Consider the following 7,978-nt stretch of genomic DNA (forward strand, 5'->3'; position numbering starts at 1 on the left):
GTTCGGGTCTCCGCTCGCGCGGATTCCCTCCTCCACCGTGGGCGGGCGAGGCGCCCTCGGGAGCGACCCGAGGAAGCGTCCGCCATGCGCGGGAGCCAGACCGGAAGCCAGATTAGTCCACCGCTCTTAACCACTACACTGCACTGGCTATGGGATGTGGGATGCATGAGTGAGCCACCCCATGTTATAAGAATGCAGGCTTCTGCTGTGCTCTTGAATCAGCACTAGACCCTAGAATCAGCTGATGGACATGGTTAAGCACTGAGACTTGGGTGATGACATTTTGCTACAAAAGACTGGTAAACATTCTGTTGAAAGCAATCTTTTCTTAAAGGGGAGTGGTGGCACAGGGGATTTATCCTCTGGTTACAAGTAACATCTGAGCTGAATAGAACTGCTGTCAGTTCTAGCCCCGTGCTGGTGTGAGCTACCAACCTTGTCCCCAGCTCGCCGTCCACCCAGCGGTTCGAAAGCTTCGGTGAGTAGATAAAATGGGTACCACTCCTTAGAGAGGGTGGGCACACCAACCCCCCCGGTGGGGGAGGTGTTAGCCGGCGAATGGAATGTTCAGCTCGTAAGATCGAAAGCCTAGAAGATCTTTTCGGCATCAAGAAGCCTGTAATGGGCCGTTCCGGCCAGGCGGTGGCAGTGCGGCGCTGCGACCCGAAGAGTCCTGGAGAAAGAAGCCGATGTCATCAAGCCATGCCGAGTGGAAAAAATGCCATCTGGAAAAATGCCGTCTGGAACATGTCTGAGTTTACAACTGAGCAAAAAATCCCCATCAGCTGCGAACGAGTGCAATGTAAAGACTTATATATATGTTGTCCTCCCTTACCCCTGTGAATCATTGTTAGCCCTTTGTGAATGTGTAACTATAAATCGCTCAGAGCCAGCACCAGCAGGATTGAGCGATTAATAAATTGAAAGATTATTATTATTATTATTAATAAAAAGGTAAACTTGTTTTTGCAAGGTATGCCAGTGTTGGTTTGTTAAAAAATGAATTACTGTATCTAAGTGATGACTTCATACCTATCTGTATGCTGCATGTTTTAACATTGTTGTCCTCCAAATTCTGTGCCTGTTATTTCTGGCCACATTTCCAGTAAGAATATCTGGATGCTGGATTTGTCAGTGGCAAAGCTGGCAATTGAAAATACTCTTTTAAAAACAAAAACAACACACACCCCCGCCATCTATAGATATCTGATTTTTTAAAAAGGGTAATCCCCATGTTACACAATGTACTCATACATCATTAAAAAAAGAAAGAAACAAAATAAATTTTCACCACTCTCCAGTGCTCTACAGTGCCATCCACATCCTTGGGGACAATTCTCTCCAGAGGCGGCCTTAGTCACAGGGCATCTGTGACAACTGCCCTGGGTCCTGGGCTGGGGGGGGAGAGTGACCACCCACAGCTCTAATGCTGATGTGGGGAGAAAGAACAGGAATATTCAGCAATGGCTGCCTGTGCCCAGCCCTTCCAGGGGTAGGGTTTCCAGTCCTCAGTTCGGTGCGGGGTTGCCTGGTTTTGTGGGCTCTTGACCGCCACCAGGCAGCTGGCTGACAGGAGGAAATCCTCCCCCAACAGCAATGTCATGCGATGTCATGCGAGAAGTGACATGGGCATGCTGAAGAAGGCACTCTGGTTTTGGGGCAAAATTCTATAGTTTGAAGGTGATTTTACCGTAGTTTTGCCCCAAAACAAGAGCATCGCCCCCTGAGCGTCGCTCCTGGCTCCCAGAATGTCCCCCCACCAGCATTCTCTAACGGACCTGGCTGCCTTATTCAGGGGTTCAGCAAAAGTTGCCTAGGCAACCATCATACATGCTTACCCCTTCAGGGTTACGGGCAGTGGCTGGCCAGCTCAGCAACAGTTGCATATGCTCATCACTTTCTTGAGCTGTGGTGGCCCAGGTGCAGGGTGGAGGGGAGGATGGCCCTGGCAGGGAGGGGCAGTGATTCTGGGGCTTTTCCCAAAGGTCCCAGATTCAGTAAGACATCCCCTATTCTCTCTCTCTCTCACAGGCAGTCTGGATTGACAAAGAGAACAGGCTGTCGAGTACTGGACCGTCATCTACTATCGTGCCTTTAACAGTGCCATGAATTGCAATAATTGGCATGTGATAATGTTAATCTCTACACTATGATTATCTTCGATGGGTAATTTCTATTGTTAATGCTATAACAGCTACAGATATAAAGCCCAGTTAAAGGAGTTGGTAACCCTAACATAGTGGCTGTGGTCACACCTACTAAATAATCCACTTTCAATGCACTTCCCAACTGGATTTTGCCAGTTCACACAGTAAAATCCAGTTGGAAAGTGTACTGAAATTGAATTGAAAGTGGATTATTTAGTGTGTGTGACCACAGCCACTATTGAAAAGTGCAATCTGCTCCATGACCTCTTTCATGTCGTGCAAACAACAAACACCCAGATCCGTTTGGGTGACGGCCTCTTTATTAACAGTAACTGTAGGGCAGGTAACTTGGCTATCAGACTAAGGAATAACAATATTTAACGAAATTAAATTTCGTTTCTAGAGCTCTAAGCTAGGGTTGTCCTGGCCTGGTTCTCTGCAGCTTCTTAGTAGGCCCTGCACTCCTGCAGGCTGCAAGCAGGGAGACTGAGGTCCTTTCCACAATTGGATCTCATCCCCGGTTTTATCAGAGTTCAACTTGCGACACAATACCTTGCATGGAGTCAGAGGAGAGAAGAGCTGCTGGAAGAACAACTAGCCAGCAGGGTGCCTGGTAGGCACTCACCTTCCCCAATTATCGTGTAGCCCTAGTTAGGAGTATTAATAAGCTATGTAAACCGCTCAGAGCCTCCGGGATTGAGCGGTATAGAAATCGAAAGTTAAATAAATAAAAATAAAATAAATCTCTGGTTAGAACAGTATCAGTTTATCCCAGAACAAGTTTGGAGCAAAACCGGGGTGACCTCAATGTAATGTGGAACCAAAAAAATACCCCGAGATAATGACAGGGGTGAACTTGAATGTAGCGTAGAATGTAAGTTCAGGAACAGGGTTGAACCAGGATTTAAGGTCTACTGCGGAATCAGCCTATTATGTATGCGGACCCCCACCAGGGGCCCGCGACTACAGTCGGAGCTTAGCTCCTTTAAACAATAGGAACCTAGGATCCTAGTTCCCCCAGCATTCACCAATAGCAGCTTTGGCGGGAAATTCAAACCCTCCAACGGGACTGTGAGTGTGCTGGATGGGTGTGTTTATAGTTGGCCTTGCAGGGCTGTTCTTCAGTTCCAGTGTTAAGTACACTAACCCGGTCACTAGTCACAGCCCCTCAGAATTATTGATGGGTCGATGCCCCGTGACCTTGTTGGATCGGCTATACCCAGACAGGGCACTGGACTCCAAGAAGATGGTGGAACAGCGAGAGGCTCCAAGAGGGTTCTTCCCAGATGACCCGGTGTTCATCCAGAACTATGGAACGGTAACCCCCTGGTTAGCGGGAAGAATTATCAAAGTCACGTGCCCGGTACCTTATGAGGTATCGACAGAAGACGGCATGCTCTTTAAAAAACACCTTGACAAAGTGAGGCAACGACAGCTTCCGGAGGCTGGAGAACTTCCACCGTGGACTACAGGGAATGGCGCCTACACCCCCGAGCCCAGTGTTCAGCCTGACCCCCCGAGCATTGAGGAGGCCCCTCCGAGTGAACCACCACCAGAACCAACAGCGCCAGAGGCACTTTAGCCACCACAGCAGGAGTCCCAGCCCCAGGTCACAACCCATCTACCTGAACCCGTATCCAGTGACCCCGTACCAGCCCCCCAGCATTCCCTCAGAGAGCGCAGACCCCCCCACCTATTTACAGGACTATATCACATAGGTAGAGTCGGAACTATGGGGGGAGGAGTGTTATGTAAGCGGTCTGCCACCAGGGGTCCGTGGCTAGAATCGGAGCTTAGCTCCTTTAAACAATAGGAACCTAGGATCCTAGTTCCCCCAGCATTTACCAATAGCAGCTTTGGTGGGAAATTCAAACCCTCCAATGGGACTGTGGGTGTGCTGGGTGGGTGTGTATATAGTTGGCCTTGCAGTGCTGGCCGTTTTTCAGTTCCAGTGTTAAGTACAATAAACGTGTGCAAGCGCATGTCGTTGTCCGAGTCCTCCATGTGGCGAACCCAGTACTTTTCACACCCTGAGAAGAAACGATCTGAGTCCCTCTTGCTCACTGAGCCCGCTCGCGGGGTAGGGCGGGGTAGAAATACTGAAATAAATAAAAAATAAATACAATAAAAAACTTTGAGGCCTACTGGGATATCCTCTTAAAGAGGCAATACACAACAGCCACATCCATGTATTATAGGGTTTAACCTCTATATATCTATACATATTTATCCCATCCTTCTTTCCAAGATCTTGGGGCAGGATCCATGAATACCCTCAATTTTACACATAGAAGACCCTGTCAGGTAGATGAATCTGAAACTGGCCCAAGGATATGCACCGTGAGCTTCAACACAGCCAGGGGATCTGAGCCCACATCTCCCCAGATCCTAGTCTGACCACTAAAATGCAATGGTCCTTACCTTAGAAAGGTAACTAATGCAAATTAAATGTCATGACTTTCAGTTCTGGATGGACTTTGCCATATCTGACTATTTTTTGGTAGAGCTCTGTTGTCTGAGGCGGCACTCTGCTTTTATTTTCCATTTCTCTTTGCCATCATTTCCATTTTTCCAGGGCACAGAGAGAGCTTCTGCAGAGATGAACCTATGTTCACACTCCACACAGCATTTCCCCCCAATCACATAAGTGGCTTACTGGCTTGGGAATGGGTTTACATCATAGCCCTGAGTGCCATTGCTATTCAGACACTACTACTGCTACTGCTACTTCTTCTTCTTCTCTCCCCCCCCCCAACCTGGTCTGCAATTCCTTCAAGAATGAGGCCTGAAATTTTATCCCAGTTGGAAAGGGTTACAGTGAAACCCATGTGAACAGCATCTGAATACAAGAACAACTCTGAACACACAGTAAAACAATGCTGAAACAACCTATTTCTACAGACAAAATGAGCCGAACCTGTATAAAACTTCTGCATGCACTCATAAATACAGTGAAAGATCAACACTTACCAGCAAAGAGCAAGACATTGCTAACAAACTGACTTTCAGAATTCTTCCCTGGGACTAATCCCAATTGGATAGAGCTGAGTAGGATTTTGAGAGACCTTTTAGACAGCCTTTCCAAACTGGATGGCATTTGTTGTTGGCCAGGTTCCAAGCAAAGCAATACAGGGATGGACATTTCACAAGGTGAGTTCCCTTCCATTAACAGGCCATCCTTGAATCGCTATGGCCATTTCACACAGTGTCGCTTTTCCCCTGCCATTTCCTCCACGTGCGCGATCTTTCTCGGCCTTTTTTTTTTAACAGTTCTAATGGGAGCGCTGAAATGCTAAACAAATAGAGCAATTCAGCGCAATGATGGAGCCTCTCAGCCGCATTTGCAATTCCCCCTCCCCAAGCTCTGGAACGAAGGGAAAGCCCCTGCTGTCAGGCAAATAGCAAATGCAGTACACAATTGTTTTCCCCACACTCTTCTCAAAATAAAAGTCTTTACTCTGACAGTGCTTCATTGGGGGGAAGAAGAACAAGAGAGAGAAGACGTAAGAGAGACAAAAAGCCTTGGGTAAAGTGGATTTCCCCCCTCTTCTTTGCATCACTGAGATGCAATCAGGGGCTGGGGAGGGGGAATTGCAAATGTGGCTAAGAGGCCAGGGCAGTTTAGGTCTTTATAATTGTGCTGAATTGCTCTATTTGTGTAGTGCTTCAGTGCTCTTGTTAAAATGTTCAAAAAAACACAACCCTCTGTGGAAGATCGTGCACATGGCAAAAAAGGGCAGGAAAAACAGCATCACTACAGGAAACGCTAGGAGGCATTTCTCACAGCACCCAAAGCGATTCCAAACCTGCAGGAAGACTTGAAAATGGAAGAAAGGCAGTTTGCAGCTACAATGGCTTAGGCACTCTTCCCAAATGGGAGACAGCCAGGATTGTGTGAAAAGGTTTTTTAAAAAAATCTGTTAGCAGCTGGTTACTAAAACAGGTCTGTCTGAAGTGACAGAAAAATTCCGTTAGTAACCAGTTACCAAAATGGAATAGATAGGCTGTCTGAAACTGACCTATGTCAACTTGTTTAGGATTGGTCTCTGCTAAAGTCTACCAGAAATTTGTGGATACAAAATTGGTTGATTATGGGATTGTTATTCATTTACTGTCCCTGTTCTGCTTTTTCATGGACATAGTTGTAATGTTCTCAAGTTTGCCAATAAATCATCTCATCTCATCTAAACTATAAATTATTAGAAAAGTGCTTTGGCCACAGTCCTGTTTCCTGAGTGCCGTAGAAATGCCGGGAGCTCAACATGTAGTTCATCATATGCAGGATCAGGCCAAAGTTTTATGTAGTCCATGGTAGCCAGTCAGATAAAACCTACAAGCTGGCCTTGAAGGCAACAGCCCCCCTCTAGTAACTGGTTTTCAAAAGTACACTGCTTCTGAACAGGAAGGTCCCATTTAGCTTACCATTCACTTTATACTGAAGTCCTCCTACATATCAAGCTAGAGTATCCAGGAGCTAATTTCTCCTCAGGCCCTACATATGCATCACACTGCCACAGGAAGTGGCGGCGGCTACAAGCATGGACGGCTTCAAAATGTTGCTTTGGGGGGGGGTCAATAGTGGGAGGGCTTCTAATGTCCTGGCCCCACTGGTGGACCTCCTGATGGCACTGGTATTTCTGGCCACTGTGTGACACAGAGTATTGGACGGGATGGGCCTTTGGCCTGATCCAACATTGGCATCTCGTATGTTCTAATGTTCTTAAGAAGCACAGGCACAGCCCATGGAGTGGGAACTGGGCAAAACTGAATGGCTGGAAGCCTAGAAATTGTCTTCATAACAACCTATGGAATCACAGCCGGGTACCCAGTGTGGCTGCAGTGCGCTAAGTAGCCTAGCAAGGAGATGAAGCCTTATGAATAGCCACTTCCATAGGCAGGCACAGCCTATGGAGTGTTGACTGGTAGTGCGCTAAGTAGCCTAGCAAGGAGTTGAAGCCTTATGAATAGCCACTTCCATAGGGTGCTGGATTATTTATAGATTTATTTAGAAGACTGGCATGCCACCTCTTCAGAGGTTTGTGCGAAGCAGCTCACAAAATAAAATGAGATAAATATCATAAAAACGTAACATCATTAAAATTTAAGGTTGCCAAGTCTGCGATATTGACCCAGACAGTGGGGTGTTTTCACTGATCTGTATTTTTCCAGTGTTTTTTTTTCCAAACAGCCAGTGAAAGTAGCGGACTGTCTGGGTCAACTGGCATCCTTACCAAGCCCAAACTGTGTGAAGCTTTGCACTGTTTGTGCTGGGAGGAGGTGGTGCCGAGCCTCGGTGTGTCTGTTATTTTATTTTATTTTAAAATAAATGGCAGCCCTATTAAAACAGACAGGCAATTAAAACCCAACCAAGAAAAACCCAAAGTGTAAAAATGCATAAAAACCCAGTACCTAAAACAGTACTAAAACCCAGAGCGTAAAACATTTACCAACCTAAGTCATCTTCATAACAGCCGTCCAGTTAGAAACACACTGTAAAAACAATTTCAAAAATCAACACCGCCCCCCCTCCCCGGGTTAAAACCCTGGGGAAAAACAAAAGTTCGGGCCCTTATGAAATCACCTGAAATTACTATGCCCCTTATGAAAGAGTCCCACTGTCTTCGCTGACCTTGGTACCAATGAGAAATGCAGTATCGTTTTTGTCTTGGAGGCAAACATGTTTAGGCATGTTTAGAAAGGAGCTTCTTGGTTTGCAGGCTTGATGTTATCAGGATAACACTGATACTCTCTGTCATGTTCAGTCCTGCATTATTAAACAGTGGGCTAGCCATTACCCTGGCCCGGGATGAAGGAAAACACATTCACAAGGG

This window comes from Gekko japonicus, unplaced genomic scaffold (genome assembly GCF_001447785.1).
Source record: "Gekko japonicus isolate JY-2015 unplaced genomic scaffold, Gekko_japonicus_V1.1 scaffold1579, whole genome shotgun sequence".
NCBI classification, from domain to species: Eukaryota; Metazoa; Chordata; class Lepidosauria; order Squamata; family Gekkonidae; genus Gekko; species Gekko japonicus.